The sequence below is a fragment of the Mus caroli genome, chromosome 5 (genome assembly GCF_900094665.2).
Source record: "Mus caroli chromosome 5, CAROLI_EIJ_v1.1, whole genome shotgun sequence".
In the NCBI taxonomy this organism is placed as follows: domain Eukaryota; kingdom Metazoa; phylum Chordata; class Mammalia; order Rodentia; family Muridae; genus Mus; species Mus caroli.
In genome coordinates this window covers 13,513,092-13,531,156 of record NC_034574.1, presented here as the reverse complement: position 1 = coordinate 13,531,156, position 18,065 = coordinate 13,513,092, and the positions used below count along the sequence as shown (strand labels likewise).

The following is an 18,065-nucleotide window of genomic DNA, read 5'->3' as shown; positions in this document are numbered from 1 at the left end:
ACTTGGGAGGCAGAGGCAGGAGGATTTCTGAGTTCAAGGCCAGCCTGGTCTACAGAGTGAGCTCCAGGACAGCCAGGGCTACACAGAGAAACCCTGTCTCGAAAAACAAAACAAAACAAAAAAATAATACCATGCTCTCTCTTTCTTCTCAGTCCTTTCGAGGAGAGAACTCTGTAGTATGTATACTGAGCACACCACGGCAACGTGGTTTGTATCATGTCAGGCATATGTTAAAGCAGTTATTTTATAACACTAGGAAATGGGTGGTGGTTGTAATTTTATATTCTTTAATCCTGGATAAGCTATATACTTATGGAACCCGAAATCACTGGTTTCTGTATTGAACCCATGGTATTGTACTCAAACTGTAATGTGAAAAATTAGTCTTTCTCCCTCCGCCTTGTTAATGAGGTAGTTCTTGATTATCTAGTCTAAATTAATCATTCTTCTTGATTGCACCATACTGAAATTGCTGACTTAAAAAATGTTGGTTGACTTGCTCAGTGGGATTGGCTCTTAGAAGAAGAATCCTGTGTGACTTTTTAACTGTCTGATCAGGCAGCCTGTAGTAGCCTTCTCTTCATTATCAGTGAACTGAATACATATCCGAGTCGCATTAAGTTTGACTGAGAGGCTGTATGTAGAAAGAATTGGCACATCTTTGTTGTATCTGGGATAATTTGGATGAGTTTTGATTCAGCATATCTCCATTTATTTTTATTTTATGTGGTGCTCGTTAGAATAACTAAAACTTAATAAGTTACTCTTTACATAGTTGTGGGATAGATTCTTCTTGCTTGATCAGAAAGCACTGTGATGGGTAAGTTAAGTGACAGGCTGGAGTGTGTTTTGTTGGTGTTGTCTGTTGTTTATTCTCAGTTCTTTGCTTTGGACGATATTGTCACACGGCTGCTTCACATCTGACTTTGTAAAATGCATGGAGTCCCATCTGGAGGCATGCCCTACCATAGTGGTGTGTCACCTGGGATAATATGAAGCCCAGCAGAGTATAGCCAGATCTCACCCGCATTGTGCTCCCTCTGTGTACTTTTCCTTAAGTGGTAGGAATTATTACTGGTGGTGTTTATAAAGTATGTTTTATGGTCCTGTTATCCGTGTTAGGCTTACCAGGTGTATTTAGAGAAATAATATATTTATATTAAAAGACCAAAATTCCATGGCCAAAGGGGGCAGAAGGAGACTAGAATGAATAGTAGAGGGGTGCACTTCAGTTTGCGGGATTTTCGTGTTGCAGAATGCCCCAGAGATTACTTTGTCTATAAACTTGCCAATCTCTCTTGTGCTTTTCTGAGCATATTTGATCCTAATTGGCGGTGAGCTCTGTGTAGTGTAGAATCCCACTGATTCCTTTGCTCTCAGTGAATAGTTTTCTTCCCTTAGATGTATTGAACTTCTCCAGAGTGAAGGCAGGTGACTGGGAATCTAATGGTAGTTCTTTTTCTTGAGACCTTAAGTAGTCCACATACTCGAAACTCCCATTTTCTACAAATATATCTAGCTCATGGGGCTGGGGACAGAATAAATGAATGTACTGAAGTTCTCAGAAAATGGCCCATCAGTTCTTAATAGAGACTGTCATCAGCACTGGAGGTTCAGGCCTGTCTTATGCTTGAGCCATTTACTGCCTTAGTCGTTAATGGTTTTGTTGACTTTCTTAGCAAAGATGTGTGCATAGCGAAGGCTTCCAGAGGTAAAAATCAATTTTATTTATTTCTGCTTCTACCACAGATTCTTTGTAGAGCTTGAATTTCTGTTAATAGCCCCTTCACTGGCACTATACCAGACAATGTGCATTGTTTAGAATTCTGCAGAGATGAATTTTAAGAACATTTAAGACTTTATGATTGATTTAAAAGTATTTTTCTTCCATGTGATAAAATGAACACCATTTTCTGTGCACCCTTTCATTTTATACTTTTTCTTAATTTTTATTAAATCACACAACCCTGTAACTGTATATTATGAAAGATCATTTGGACAGATTCAGATAAATATGCTTTTTGCATGGGGGAGTTGATTATGTTCCAAACATTTGAAATCATTCTGAAATTTATCAGACTTTTGATTCTCAAGATTTTTTAAAAAATAAATAAAACTCTAGACCTACTCTGAAATTTACTTTTTGGGCAAGGAGATACATCTCTTGCAAAGTGGTAATAGCTTTTATTTTAAGTTATGAGTTATTAAACCTGTTAGTGTTTGTGCTCTTTGATAAACTATAAAAAGAGTCCCTTAAGGTTCAACTTGGAGTTATAAGAAATGCTTTCTGCTTGCATTGCCCTCCTAAGATAGGGTCATGGGCTTTTTTTATTTGGGGAATTTATTTACCTAATCTGTATTGTATATTTTCCTCCTTGGAAACTTACCTTTTTTTTTTTTTTGGCAGTCTCAACCCACACTAATTCTGTGAATTCATAGTGTTTTACAAGCACAGGTCATGTAGGTAAAGCTGCAGTGAGGCCAGTACAATACAGTGGCCATTAGAAGAAAACTTGTGTGTGGCTTGGCATTTCTTTCTTCTTCTTCTTTTTTTTTTTAGTAAAAATATTGGCTACTTTTTCCTTTAATCTTCAGTTAAAGCATGATTATGATTGCTACTCAACATTATAAGCCAGAAGTCTTGATCTTTCCTGGGTATTCCCACATGCTTAAATTTTAGCCCACTCTCTGAAGATCCTCTCCAGCTTCTGAGTAAGGAGAACTTTGCCTCTCACTTTAAACTTGCCAGCCAGGAAAGCCTTCTGTGGGTTTATCTTACCCACAACTAACTCTGTGAAGACAGAGTCAGGGATGATGAAGACGGTGTCTGCAGGAAGCCGGGCCGATCCCAGGTACATGTCCTGGCACCATTCTTGAGGTCAATGGTCCACTGCAGAATGGACCATTGATATCTTTGGTGATGTCAAGCTGAAAGATGGCATTCACTTTCTTTACCAGTTGGGCTCCCTCTTCTTTGATGTGTTGGCTAATGTCCTCAAATACCGAAAAGTTCTGAAAGTCTGACAGTTCTAGAGCCTGCAGCAGGGCCGACTCTGTGGCCGATCCCAGAGCCAGAGACTGGCAAGTCTGAGGCCTATCCCCTGCTTTGATCTTGGCTTGAGGATCAGTTCTCTTCCACATCTTACTGTGGTACTCTTGACCTTGCCATCTGCTCTGTGAGTGGCTGTGGCCACATTAATGGCTACAGGTCAGATTGTGACATCAAAGGCAAGGCTCAGGCCTCAGGCTGAGGCTAGTGTGTGTGCTGCAATCTCATTGGCCAAACAAATCCTAAAATATGACATAGGGTGGAGGTTCAGACAAGCTATTGTGAGGTAGAAATATACCACCCCCCCCCCCAAGTACTACCACCACCAGACCAGACCAGACCAACTAGAATTCCTAGCACCACAAGGCCAAAGGAGATCAGGGAACCTGGCCCCAGAATGTTCGCTGGTGACATGGACAGCTCTATCTTTCCAAATCAGGCTTCCCCCCCAGGTTTCAGAACTGGCTGAAGGAACAGTTATTTTGACTTCTTTAAAAGTACCTAATGACTAAGTCACAAATCCTGGTTGTAGATGTGGGTTTATCCGCTCCCTAGCAGAGGGGGAACCAGAATTAAAAAGAGGGAAAAGCAAAGACCGAAAGATCTCCCCAAGCAGAAGAGCCTGCTGGCCTCACGTGGTAATTATGTCACCACAGCCCCTGCTCTGAGCCATGGTGATGAATTCTAAGCCAAGTGTGGTGGCGCACACCTTTAATCCCAGCACTTGAGAGGCAGAGGCAGGTGGATCTCTGTGAGTTCAAGGACAGCCTTGTCTACAGTGTGGGTTCCAGAACAGCCATGGTGTTACTCAGAGAAACCCTATCTTGAAAAACCAAAAGATGATGATGATGATGATTGATGATGATATAATTCTAAGCATTCTACATTTGTTAGCACACCACACTTAGTTTTCATTACAACCCCTGAGATAGGCACTCTTTTATCCCTGTTGAATAGAACAAAACAAAACTGTGGGAAGTCAACTGATAGGAAGCTAGTGGCTTGGCATTTCTGTTGTTAATCCAGTCTTAAGAGGTACAGTTCACTTTGATATGAGCTATACATGCATTGCTGACCTGACTTTCCACATATCTTTGCAGTCACTTCGATCACAGATTGTATGCCAGGATGTGTCATGGCAGCACTCAGTCTGGTTGGTAAATTTGCTCTGTTGATGAGACACTGCTCTGCATCTGAGCCCTCATTCATTCTCAGCTGCCTCAGCACCCGTGCCTCTCACCTCCATCCTCTCTCTCATACTGTCATTAAAGTAATACGAGACAAAGAAAGCCATTCATATATTCCTTAGTAATTTAAAATCCTTTTCATAATAGTAGATTATTTCTGATTATGCTTTTACTTTCTCATAAATGATAATTTAGTCAGTTATGAATAGATGACTTTTCCTTTTTTGTGGTATTGCATATTGGACAGAGGGTTTCACAAGTGCTAAGCCAGGTTCCATATCACTGATTTAGATCTCCATCCTTTGTTTTCCCTCTCAAGGCACAGGATGGCCTTGAACTCACTGCGTATCCCACATGGGCTTTTAACCTGTAACCCTCCTATTTTAGCCTCCCTGAAATTATCTGGAATTACAGACTTTTACCACCAGATCTCACTAGATTATGGACTTTTTTCATTGATGTAGAAGTGGTTTTATATTGTAGACTAATTCAGAGATCTGGAGGCCTTGAAAAATACAACACTCGTGGAACCACACCTGTCAGTATTTATTTACAAGGTAGTGTCTGGTCTCTCCTCCTCTTGGATGAAGTACTTTATGCTTAGGTTGGGCTTTCCCATAACTCTTGTTGCTACTTCTGTATGTTCAGGGTTCATTTCCTCTGTTCAGTAAAACTTTTAGCTTACCTTTTAAACATGCTGACCTTTTACTGTGTCAGTGTCGTTGCTGGAAATCATTTCGAAACCCTTAGTTTTGTTTGTTCATTTCTTTTATTTTCTAGATTTCTAATCACTGTCTTCAGTGTATGCATAGTTTGAAAAGTTGGGTGGTCTCCTTGATGCCACTTCATAGTAGAGTGTGTCCCCCCTGTAGCTCCTTTCCACGGTGCACATGGAACAGGAACCCGTGTGAGCCTTGTGCATATTAGGATGGTTCTACTGTCCTATCAGTTTTGTGGAATGAAAGGGGAGGGCAGAATTTTCTAAGGTTCCTAAGACCATTTGATCAAGGCTGAGGACAACATTTCTTATCCTTTGTTTAGACACTCCTCCCAACCCCACCTTTTCTTTCTTCTTCCATTGTTGAAGGTACCACCAATCATTGATATGTTAGATGAGGAAGTTTTCTGGTACTCTGCTGGGCATCCTGATTGACTTTCATGGTAGTTGGGGTAATTCTCATCTGTTGGCAAACCTCATTGACTTGTCATTGCACTTGTTGGACTACTAACAGGCAGCTCAACAACCTCGCTTTTGTCTTAATGGACTGTCTGTTGGTCCTTCCCAATTACTGTTTGCCTAGGGCATCCTACTGCTGCAGGGTCATTATGGGGAATCCGTGCTCTGAACTCTTGAGTACTCTGCTGCTTCTGTCCATTGCAGGCCTCAGGAGAAGTACACACTGTGTCCATTGCTCACAGGTGCCCTGGGGTTGGGAACTGTGTGTTCAGCCTTTCCTACATACAGTTGTCCACCAGGTTGCAGAGAGCCTCCTCCCCGGCCGGTCAGTTACCTCTAGAACTTTGGCCCAGGGGAGAAAGGAAGAGAGAGGTCCAACTCTGTCTTGCTTGTCCCCATTTGTCTTCTGTCTTTGCTACTAACTACCTCCCAAGCTTGTAGGCTTTGCCAAGAGGGTTGCTTGGGAAAGTAGGCCACTTAGATATTCTTCTATCTCCATCTGGTGACATGCATATCTTATTTTTCCCCCATTATTCTTCTAAGTACGAAAGAGAATAAAAACCCCACCAGCAGATTTCAAAATACTAAGAACATTATCATCTTTTTAAGTGTGTGTGTGTATGTGTGTGTGTTTGCGCGTGTGTGCACGCGCACGTCTGTGTTATGGTGTGTGCATAGGAATGCAGATGTCAGGAGAGGTAGAAGGCCCCTGATTCCTCTGGAACTGCAGATGCAGGTTGTTGTTGGACACTTAATATGTGTGTCAGGAATGGAACTCGGGTCCTCTGTGAGAGTGTCCTGTGCTCTTAACCACAGAGCCCTCTCTAGCCCATGAATATTACATTCTCTACTGCCTGCTCTGAAGTTAGGTGTATTTTTTAACCTTTCTTTTTTTCCTCTTGAAATTCTTCCTCTTAGCCATCCCTGCAAATCACAATTGCCAACCCATTTTTTTCTAGAACCTCTTTTCTTAAACTTATAACATGTATAGACAGATTTGAACTCTCATGTTCAGATTGGTTCTCAGAAGGTACAGGATTGGGTCTAGATTTTGCATTTTTTTTTTTCTAAGACTCTCCGGGCATCCCTGTGCTACAGGGCCACAGGCTAGTCCACAGGATGAGAAGCATAGCCCTGGAGGAGAGAATCCTCCCAACATCGTTACAGTTAGCCTTCTCATAAGTATTTTTCAAGCCTTGTCTTCTTCCTTCTTTTCTCAACATTCAGAATACCTCTCATAATCTTATCAATAGGGTTTAACAAATACCTTATATAATAAAGTGAGCTCTTACTAAGCCTTTTACACTAATATGTGCACATATACATATTTGTCAATATCTCTCCTGCTTACATATCATTTTTGTACTATGCATTTCTGATATAAATCTGGGGAGTAGATTGAGTAGGACATTTTGAGGAAAAATAATTCAGTGTCATCTTCCATGGAAACATGCACTTCCTAAGCACTGACCCAGAACCATAATTAGTGACAGTCAATCTTCCATTTCTACGTGTGGAAGAGCTTTCATGTGAAGCCCCTTTGATGATAAGATTATTCAGGTCTGTCTGGAAGTGTCCTCGTAATGTTTTTATGACTGTTTTTTCCTGTTGATGTTCATGGCGGAATGCCTTTGTTGGCCATAAAGAAGTTGCTCTTTGGTTGAACGCTGTGTCTCCTCATCGTTTCTGCTAAAATCTGGATCTTAATGTAATGACTAAGCCTGGAGCCCGTGGGAGGTCCCAAGGGATGGCTTTCCGAGGGGCCTTTCTCCTCATGGGAGTCCAGCTTCCAGAACCGGGAGGAATGCTTTTGAAGTTGTCTAGTCTGGTTATGGTGTCAGAGCAATTCAAACGAATTGAGACTTTTGCAAAGTGTGCAAATGCCAGAGAGATCAGTTGAAGAAGTTTAAAATAACTGGCCTTGGAATGATTGACGGTGCCATGATGTTCATAACCAAATTTTCCCCCTATCCAAAGTTTCAGCATAATTTTTATTGTATCCAGAAGGGAATTTAGAACTTAGACCACTCACTTCTCATTAATAATTGTAAGTACTTATGATCAACTATAGCCCATGTTCTTCAGCTTGTTTGATTCCTACGTATCATTTGTGGACTGGGCTTACTCGAAATTAGTTGTAACATCTGGTTCTTAAACACATGTAATTCACTTAACAAATTTTTATAGAATGCCAAGTCTATGCTTGCAGGACCCACATATCTTAGAACGGAACAATCTTTGGGAAGCTACAGAAAACAGCCTTTGAACAGTGGCCATGAATAACACAGTCTAGTTGTTTTGGCCTGTTTCATTATAATCCATTACCCAGATTATGTAACCATCCTAATGTTGGCGATGGAGATCTTCCTGCTGTGTTGTAAGTCTGCTGCCTTATCATACCATGTGCCTATGTTCCTGCTGTGTGATTTTTAAATTCCTAGGTTAATGCTGTTGAGCTTTTATAAGGTTTATACTCATAGGGACATCAGAAGAGCTTACAAGGCTATAATGTTTTATCTCTGACATCATAAGGTGTCAGGTACCAAGATGCTTATCATGCTGTTTTCTTGGTAAAAATATTTCACAAATAAACCCAGGATTTATTATTGTACATCGATACCTGTCCAGGTGGGTATCTTATCTTCCCGTGCTTTCACGTCCAATTGTCCCCTGAGCTTTGTCACCTCTCTTTGGCATGTGGTCTACTCCACCCTCCTTTTCCATTTTCATCTGAATCCGTCTGCTGCAATCGTCTCCTATCTGGTCTTCCTGCCTGCATAACTTCCACCTGTAAGCCTCTTGATTGACAGCTTGAATTTTAGTGGCTGCTCTAAAGTCCTTCGTGGTTCCCATTATTTAAAGAGCAGCATCCTAATTACTAGCATGGTGTTAAGATTCTGTGTGGTTTGGTTTCCACTCTGCCTCTGCATATTTCCCAAGCCCCTGCTTTGCCATTCTCCAGCCCTTCCCGTGCTTGGCTATGACATCATGTATAGCAGATAGTGCTGATCCCCATGCCTGCCCTTATCTTGTTCCTCTTCCCAGGAAGCCTTCCCTCTTATCTGTGTCTGGTCCTGCCTATGTAAGTTCAAGAACAGAATTTGAGACATGGATTTTTTTTTTCAATATTGAATATCAGGATTTTTAGTGAAATAATTTTTTATTGATTCCTAATCATGATTTAAATGTATTTCAACATCATCTGAATATATACAATTGCCTAAACTTGTAATTAGGCTGAAGATTTAGATAACCCCAGAGCCAAACCAGTGCATACAAAGTTAAATAGTGGAGCAGTTTCCCCGAGCACCACATCCTCCTTGCTTGGTGTGATGCCACCTAGGAGGCTCAGCTTTGCACGCTCCATGCCTACTCCCGAATGCCAGGATGGCTCTGTACTCTCCTTCTCTCTCTCAATTTACAACACCTCAGTTTAGAGTGGCTCCATCTTCTTTGGTAGAACAAAAATTTCCTTGTAGCATCATGTGTAATAGGAATCAAAAGGCCTCTTCTACCTCCATTTGTTTGCTTGCCTCCCTCCCTCCCTCCCTCCCTCCCTCCCTCCCTCCCTCCTTTCCTCCATCCTTCCTTCCCTCCCTCCCTCCTTCCTTCCCTCCTTCCCTCCCTCTTCCTCCCTCCCTTTCCCTCTCTCTCGCTCCCTCCCCCTCTCTTTCTTTTCTCTGAAAAAACCAAAACCAGCACCACAACACAACAATCTATCTGGCCCTCCCTAACATTAACATTAAACTACCGAAATGCAGATTACCAGGCAATACTACTAAGTAACTGTCTATCGTGGGCAGTGGTGGGGATTATATGGATCCAAACCTGTGTCTGGCATGGATCCTACCCTTAGGAAGTTTAGTGGAAAAGAGAAAAACAGACAGGTCACTCATGTAACAGAAGGCAGAATGCTGAGCAGTGGGTTTACACGGGTGCAGGAAGCACCTACGCTTCAGTGAGTGTTTCAACTTCTAAAGCTGCTTGGCTAGGATATGGTGAGTATGAACTAGAGAGGACTCAGAAGCAAGAGCAGAAGCTGCTCTTGCAGACAAGCCCAGTTTGTCTCCCAGCATCTAGATTGGACAACTCAGACCTAGGAGAACTTCTGCCCTCTACCAGCCACTCTGGGCAAGTGCATGCATGAACACACACACACACACACACACACACACACACACACACACACACAGGTAAGTAAAAAAATAAAATGAATGGTAAAGATTTCCCCTCCCCCATCTCTCCCTCCTTCCCTCCCTTCCTCCCTCTTTTTTTTTCTTTCAGAGCATATTTTGTATGTTTCCTTTTTTATTGATTTTTAAAAATTGTGTGTATATACTTTTTCTATTCTTTTTCATTGTCTGCATTTCTTTGCATTTTCTAGAACTAATATAAATAGTGTTAGTGTCATGTCATTTCTTCATGTATTATTTCCATTTTTTAACCTGCAAAATTGATCTTCTAAGTCCTTTCCTACATTAAAATCTGAGAAAAACTTCCTTATGTTATTTCAAAAATGTGTACAACTACATTTTGAATGTAAAAGGGTCTCACATATGAAGACAGGGCTTGGCAGAGTATATGCTAAGCACATATTTACTGAATAAGTTAATAATAATGACGGCTGAAAACATAAATAATCAACTTGGTATGAATAATAGCCTGTGCCCAATCAAGTGTTTTAAATGCAGTTTTAAAAGGCGAGAATGAATCTTATAAGCTTTAAAATAGTATGGTGGCTTGCTTAAAAAAAGAACTAGACTATGAAAGACTAATTCCAGAGTAAAACTGGAGTTAATATAAATTCACTCTCATCTCTTATACCTTCAGTATCTAGGGCTGAAATATTTCAAATAGAAAGTGAAATTTATTTAAAAGAGAAACCCGAGGCAATTTGATGTCCTGAATTTTTGAAGGGAGACTTAATTATATTTAATGCACTGTATTTACTGAAGATTGACTGTAGAGTGTTCCATTTAATTTTTTTAAAACATCAATGACTTTCCCCTTAATCAAGGAAACCAGAATACTGAACTTGTGAAGATTTGGCACATGATGGGAGCCCTTTCTGTCCTAGCATGCTGGTTTCTAATAGCTTATATCAGAGATAGGACAAGGGAGAATCCTATGAAGTCTGTGACTCCAGCCTCCAAAGGGATCAAAGGCACACTGGGCCTTTGCACCTTCTCCCTTTTGTGGCCATAATAAAGTTTTACATTCTCTGTTTAAAGTTTTCCCTGTAAACTCTATCCTAAAATCAGGAAACTGAAATCGACACATGATTTTTCTAGTAATGTTTTGAATCTGCTTGAAAGCTATCTTGGTTTTAACGACTAAATTAGAATTAAAGCCGGTCCCACCTCTGACTTGAGCAGGAGTGTGCTGCAGTGGCTTGTCTGGTATGGTAGGAGAAGACAGTGAGGTTCCTGTGAACCAAGTCAGAGGTGGCGAGGGTAGGATGCTGCTTCCGTCCTGAGCATGGGGTGATGGAAGCACACCTTACTCTGAGGACTTTGTCACTGACTTCAGTATTCCAACTGGACTCTTAGATACATGTCTGTAAAAGCCATTGGGAAGACATATAGGTCCTTTGTTGCATTTTCAGTAATGTGAAATTGAAAGGCCTTAAACGATATTATTTTCTTGCTTCTGTGTAGATTACTTGATTTTCTTCATCTCAGTATTACCATCTGTAACTTCTATTTCTTTTTTTTTATTATTATACCCATACATATTTCAAGCATCTGATTTATATAAGTTCCCATGGAAACCAGCTTTAGGTAACGCCTATGTTAATTTTCTCAGGAAGTAAATAGAGGTGATACTTTATTGTATGTTGCTGCTTTTATGACACTATTGTCCTTTGGCTGAGTTATGGTTTGCAAGCATTTTTAAGGGTGTATTTTTAAGAATATGTATGAATTTGGTGAATTCCATGAGGCTGGCTCAATAGTGGAGACTAGGATTGACCCTGGTACCCAGGGACTGGGTGCACTTCTGCACACTCGGCATGACTATGAATTTCCAGATGGAAGTTACTAGGAATTTCAGTGTTCTAGTTTTTAGTTTAAGTTTTTTTTCACAAACACACATGCACGCGAGTGCACACACAGACACACACAGACACAGACACACAGACACAGAGCTTTTTTGAGCTTGAGGATACTTGTATTAGACTTTAAAAGAAAAATCCCAGGTCACACAGCTATCAATTCTGTCCCCTGCCTGTAGGATGAACATACAGAGAAAGACAGGAAGCCCTGCCATTTAAGGTAAGCTGGCGAGGAGATCAGACATGTGGTGGACACACAGCCTTATGTCGGGGAGGGAATTTACTAGAGAACCTTCATATATGTTCATGATGATAGACAGTTTAATTATTACACTATTCTTGAAGTTTTGGTTTTCTTTATATTAAAGGAAATCATGAATAGATGCTATGTTTGAGATAAAAAGCATATGATATTACTTGAAGATAGCATTTTCTCCACGTGGCAGGAACTTAGTTTCAGTCATTCCATCTGGAGTTCTGCTGTCATCAATGCTGGGCTGTGTTCCAGCATTAAGAAAGGAAGGTAATTGTGAAAGGCTTGGATTTATAGTTTAGTAGGCTACAGATAGAGTATCTTTTAAAAGTAGGTTATTTTTCTATAGAATACTTTTTACCATAGTGACATACCATTGGACAAATAATCATAACATATTAGAGGAAAAAAGTAGATTGTTAAACTGGATTACTTTTTGCTTTAGTCTGCTTTTTAGCTCATCTCAAAATGGCCTGTCCATGTTGAACTTATAAATTGTAACAAAAGTACAGAAGTTTTTCTGCATTACTGACCTAACATCTGGGATTGTGTACCTTTGGAAATATTTGCTTGCTAAAAGGAAATGTGTGGGCCTCCTCATAGATTCTACACGAAGAAGGACAATATATCTAAGTTAATATTAGCAATATTAGCCCATTAGATACATTTGGGATGCTTGTAATCATAATAATTTTATTCTCTTATAAATAAGTAAATAAACTTTTCTTTATCATACCAGTTTTAAGAGATGTCTACTCCTGCATTTTGATCAGAGAGGACAATTAATGCATAAAATTATTATTATTAATTATGATGATGATGATGATGCTGTGTTTGGGGCCTATCATAGTTGACCATTTTTAGTGGTTTTGGTTATTAAAGGTTGGGTTTTTTTTTTTTTTTGCTCTGGAATCAAATGATTTCTTCACAATTAAAGAAAAACTCCTATGTACTTACTTCTTTAAATATATCTCATGTAGTCTGGTTTTCAAGACTGCACGCGTAGTTATTAAGGTGTCAAAGTTAGTGAGTAGGCTGGTGTCTTTATTATTAAAGATCAGTGATTATAATTGAGGTTTTGAAATTTTAAGTAGCAGTGGTATTCCAGGAGGAATGATAGCAGAGTTATGCAGTTAGGTGTTTAAGGAAAAAAAGAGAAAAAACACAGTGTCACTGAGCAGTCTATTAGGAAGCTAATGTACCCATCAGCAGGCAGGCATGGTTGACTTTCCGCCCTGTGACATCAGGAAGGAAGAGCTGTTGGTACAGGTCTTGCATGCCTCTGGATGCTGTGATCATGTGCAGAACCATCCCAGTTGCTGCGTAAAACTGCATCTTGTTCATTAGGCATATGTTGTGAGCTTGCTCTAAAGAACTGAAAGTATTCTTACACTGTGGACCTCACAGCGAGAGGGTGGGTGTCTTCTGTGGACTGTGGCAATCTCCTGGTGAATGGGGTGGATGTCTGAACATCAAAGTGGAACCCTTGGTTGCTAATTCTGCCTCTTTAAAGGCATAGGTTTCTCCTTTTAGCACTTTTACATTTATAGAAGTATTGCGTGGGAGTCAGCAATTTCCCTATGCCCAGATAACTGTCCATGCATGGCCTTCTGTGTTACAGTGCCCATCACCAGAATGGTGTGAGAGTTACAGTTATAAATAGAGCTGCTGTAAGCAGCTATGTACAGGTATTCTGTGTAGACCTATTTTCAACTCCTTGTTTACAAAAAAGGAAATTGTTGGATTCTGCAGCAATCATCTAGAAACTGCCAGACACTTTGAGAGTAGCTGTTTCTTTTTCCATTTCCCCCAGTAGCAAATCGAGTCCCTCCTGACCCGACCCAGCGTTTGGTGCTGTCAGGTTTGTGACTGGGGCATTCATTGTGCATTACTCTGTGTTTATTACTCTGTGTTTATTGACCTGCCACCTGTGTCTCTTGTTAAGGTCATTGGCATAGTTTTTAATACGTTTTAGTGTGCTTAACTCTTCTATGTAACATGTTATATTTTAGGTTTATTTATTTTTTAAAATTAAGAAGACCATTTTATTTTTGCATGATAGCCCTTTATTATATGCTGTATATATATTTATTGTACATGCTGGAAACAAGTTCTACTAGTTTTCTCTTTCCATTCTCTTGATGTCTTCACAGAGCAGAAACACATCCTACCTTGGAACCCAGTCTACTAAGTCAACACCTACTCAAGTCATGTAGATTTTCTATCATATTTGTCTTTTACTTTTAGGTCTAGGATCCATTTGGATCCATCTATTTATTTTGTGTGAAGAAATACGAGTTGGCTAAAGTCATTTTTTTGTTTGTTTTGTGTGTTGGCGTTTTGTTTTTGTTTTTGTTTTTCTTGTTGTTTTTGTGTATGGATGTCTCATTTCAGCACTCCTTACATTAGTCCACAGTCAGCTGGCTCTGAGTGTGTGTGTCTACCTCTGAGCTATTTCTTTTTCGTCACTGATGCCTCTTCTCTAGTCTTTGGCCAGTAGCAAATGCTTTTGATGAGGAGAACTGTGCAGTTAATTTTGAGCACAGGTAATTAATGAAACTGCTCTGCCTTTGTTTTACTTCAACACCACAAGGGCTAGTCTGGATCTTTTGTTTCTCCTTGTAAACGTTAGAATCCATTTGTTGATAGTGTGGCAAAACAATTTCCTGGCTAAATGCCTAACTCTTGATGAGACACTTGCAGATTTAATTGGCATGCTAATTTTTAACAGTATTTCTGAGTATGTATTAAAATCTTTTCCTGAGGGTGACCTTTAAATAAAAAGTTACAATACAACAGGCCAAGCACAATTGCTTCAGTCTGCAGCAAGTACTCCTTTTGACCTTAGGAGATCTATCACTTTTAAATTTCTCCCAGTCTTTCCTGGGATTTATCAAGGAGCATCTCTCCATCATCTTTGAGTCCTTGGTTCCATGTGGACTTAATCATTTTCCCCTCCCTCACACACGATCACTGCAACTTTTGTGAGCTAGTTACTCTGGGTTTCCTTGGTTATATATTGTGGTCCCGTTGTGCTCTGTTTAAGCGTAAGTCCCAGGAATCTGGACTGGGTCACACCATGCACAGGCCTTGGTTCCTTTTGCTTTTCAGCTAGACTGTGTGGATCGACACTCCCTTGTTCCTTGGGTAATCAAAGGTATTTAGAAATTGATAGGGAAGCAGAACTGTTTGCACATGTAAGCATTATAGGGTAGTCAGCAGGGTCGATTAAAAAAAATCAAGTTTCATAGAGGTATGCTCTCTGGACTATGCATTAGTAATCAGGAAAGCACATGAGTGAATGAACGGACACTGTAAGAACTTGTCTGAAGACAAGATCTGCTATTCTGAAGAAGGCCTTTGTTCAGCTTTGTATTTCAGTGAGGTGGTGTGTATAAACTAAGAGTCAGATATTTCCATCCTGGAGTAAGTATCCAGGGGAAATTCACATTGAGGTCAGGGTTTGGAAATAGATCAGACAGATTCCATTCACTTTGCTTCTAGCTTGCAAATATTTTAAAGATTAATAACTGTGATATCCATTTTAAATCAAAGCCAGAGTTTTACATTTTTTATTTTATTTATGTTTTATTGAAAATAGATACAATACAATACAATGACCCCACCACAGTTTCTCCACCTTCATTCTTCCCAGTTTCTCCTGCACCTCTCCTCTCCCTCAGATCTACTCTTCCGCCATTTCCTCTTCAGGAAAGAGCATGCCTCCAAGAGATGACAGCCAAACGGGATAAAACAAGATACAATAAGACAAAGCAGACATCTTCATATCGACTCTGGGCAAGAAAGCCCAATCTGAGGAAATGAATCTGAAGAGCAGGCAACAGTCAGAGATGTGCTTACTTTCACTCCCACGGTTAGGAGTCCCACAAGAACACCAAGCTAGCAGTCATGGAGTGTACATAGAGGACCTGGTGCTGCGCCATGCAGCCCCGTGCTTCCCACTTCAGTCTCTGTGAGCACATATGAGCCCTGCTAGTTGTTTTGGTGGTCTGTGTTCTCCTTGTGTCCTTTATCCCCTCTGACTCCTCTATCTTCCTCTCCCTTTTCCATGGGATTCCCGATCTCTTGGGGGGGGGGCGGGGACCTGACAGAGACCTCCAATTTAGGCTCTCCGGGTCGTGGTTGCCAGTGGGTCTCTGCACCCACTTCCATGTCCTCAGTGAAGAAGCCTCTCAGCTTCAACTGGACAAGGGACTGATCTATGAGTACAACAGAATATCATTATGAATCATTTCGTGATTTTGTTGTTGTTGTCTTCTGCTTTTGCCAGTCATGTCTGCTTCTACTTGAAGTCTCTGTGACAGTCAGTCTCTGGTTCCTGGACATCCAGGCAATAGCAGTGGAGTGGGCCTCAACTTAAATCAGACATTGGACAGACTTTCTACACCACCATTGCCCTAGCATGTCTTGCAGGCAGGACAGAATGTAGGTGGATGGTTTAGTGGCCAGGTTGCTTTCCACATTTCTCTTTTGGTAGCATGCAGACTACCTTCTCACACCAGAGTCTAGAGTGCAGAAACAAAGGCTCCATGTAGGCACCAGCTCGACCCCTGTGTGTTCACTGAGTGCTGTAGTTGCTGTCCTCATGAATGTTGCTCTTGCTGTCACTTTGCAGAGAGCAACCTGTTCTAGCATCAACCTGGGTTGTTTAGGGATCTTCACAGGACCCCCTTGGCAAGCATTTCAACCAAATTCAACCCATCCCTGCCACTGGGAGCCTTGACTGTTTACAAGAGATGACCACCTCAGGCTCCATATTCTTCTCTATTACTAGGGGTTTTCACTAGGGTCTCCCTCATAGATCCCAGGATGTTTCTATGGCACTCAGTTTCCATACCACCCCTTAAAAGACTCCTAATTCCAGCTGTCTCTCCCTGTACTTCCCCCATACCTCCTTCCATCCATATCTGCTCCTGTCTCCATTGTTCCCAGCCCACTCACAAAGTCTATTCTATGTCCCCTTCAGAGAAAGGTCCATGTGCACTCCCAGACTCCTTCGCTGCACCTCACCTCTCAGGGTGATTTTTTCCCCCTAGTCCCATCCATTTGCCTGCAAATTTCATGATGTTATTTTTTTAACAGTTAAGTAATACTCCATTGTGTAAGTGTACCACATTTTCTTTATCTGTTCTTCAGTTGAGAGAACTCTAGGCTGTTTTCAGTTTCTGGCTATTGTGTATAAAGCCACAATGAACGTGGTTGAACAAGAGTCCTTGTGGTAGGATGGGACATCTTTTGAGTATTTGCCCAGAAGCAGTATCGCTGGATCTTTAGCTAGATAGATCCCAATTTTCTGAGAAGCTGCCACATTGATTTCCAAAGTAGGTATGCAAGTTTGAGGCTCCCCTCCCCCAGCAGTGGAAGAGTGTCCGCCTTGCCCTGCAGCCTCAGGCATGAGCTGTCACCTGTGGTTTTGATCTTAGACATTCTGACAGGTATAAGATAGAATCTCAGTGTCATTTTGACTTGCATTTCTCTGATGGCTATGATGTTGGACATTTCTTTAAGTGTCGCCACTTGCAATTCCTCTGTTTGAGACTTCTCTGTTTATCTCTGTACCTCATTTTTAATCGGATGTTTTGGGGTTTTGATATTTAGTTTATTTAATTCTTCATGTAGTTTTGCACATTAGACCTCTGTTGGATATGGAGTTGGTTAAAATGCTTCCCCAAGCTTTTTTCTGTAGGCTGCCTCTTTATCCATATGACAGTAGCTTTTGCCTTACAGAAGCTTTTCAGTGTCTTGATGTCCCATTTAGTAATTGTTGATCTTAGTGCCTGTCTTACAGGTGTTCTGTTCAGAAAGTTGTCTCCTGTGCCAATGCATTCAATGCCGCTGCCCACTTTCTCTTCTATTAGGTTCAGTGTATCTGGTTTTATGTGGAACTCATAGATTCACTTGGACTTGAGTTTTGTGCAGGATGATAGATCTGGATCTATGTGTATTCTTTTACATGCACATACCAATTTGACCAGCACAGTGTGTTAAAATTGCTTTCATTTTTCCAGTGTGTATTTCTGGCTTCTTTGTCAAAAATCAGGTATCCATAGATGTGTGAATTTATATTTGGATCTTCAATTAGGTTGAATTGATCAACGTTTCTGGTTTTGTGCCAATATAATGCAATTTTTTATTACTATAATTCTGTAGTACAACCTGAAATCAGGAATGGTGATACCTCCAACAGTTCTTTTATTGTTCAGGATTGCTTTAGCTATCCTAGGCTTTTTGTTTTCTGATGTAAAATTGTAATAGAATTTTTACACTATGTTTATAAAGATAAGGAAGACATCAGGTTAAAAAAAATAAAGTTTTTTTTTTTTTTT

At 40.6% G+C, this 18,065-nt stretch overlaps 1 protein-coding gene and 1 pseudogene across 1 annotated transcript in view; one reads left to right on the top strand and one right to left on the bottom strand.

The window, feature by feature from the left end:
• Positions 1-18,065, top strand: part of Gnai1 (G protein subunit alpha i1) — a 77,267-nt gene that overhangs the window by 7,004 nt on the left and 52,198 nt on the right. The gene's annotated exons all lie outside the window — the stretch shown is intronic.
• LOC110294622 lies at positions 2,670-3,141 on the bottom strand (annotated as a pseudogene).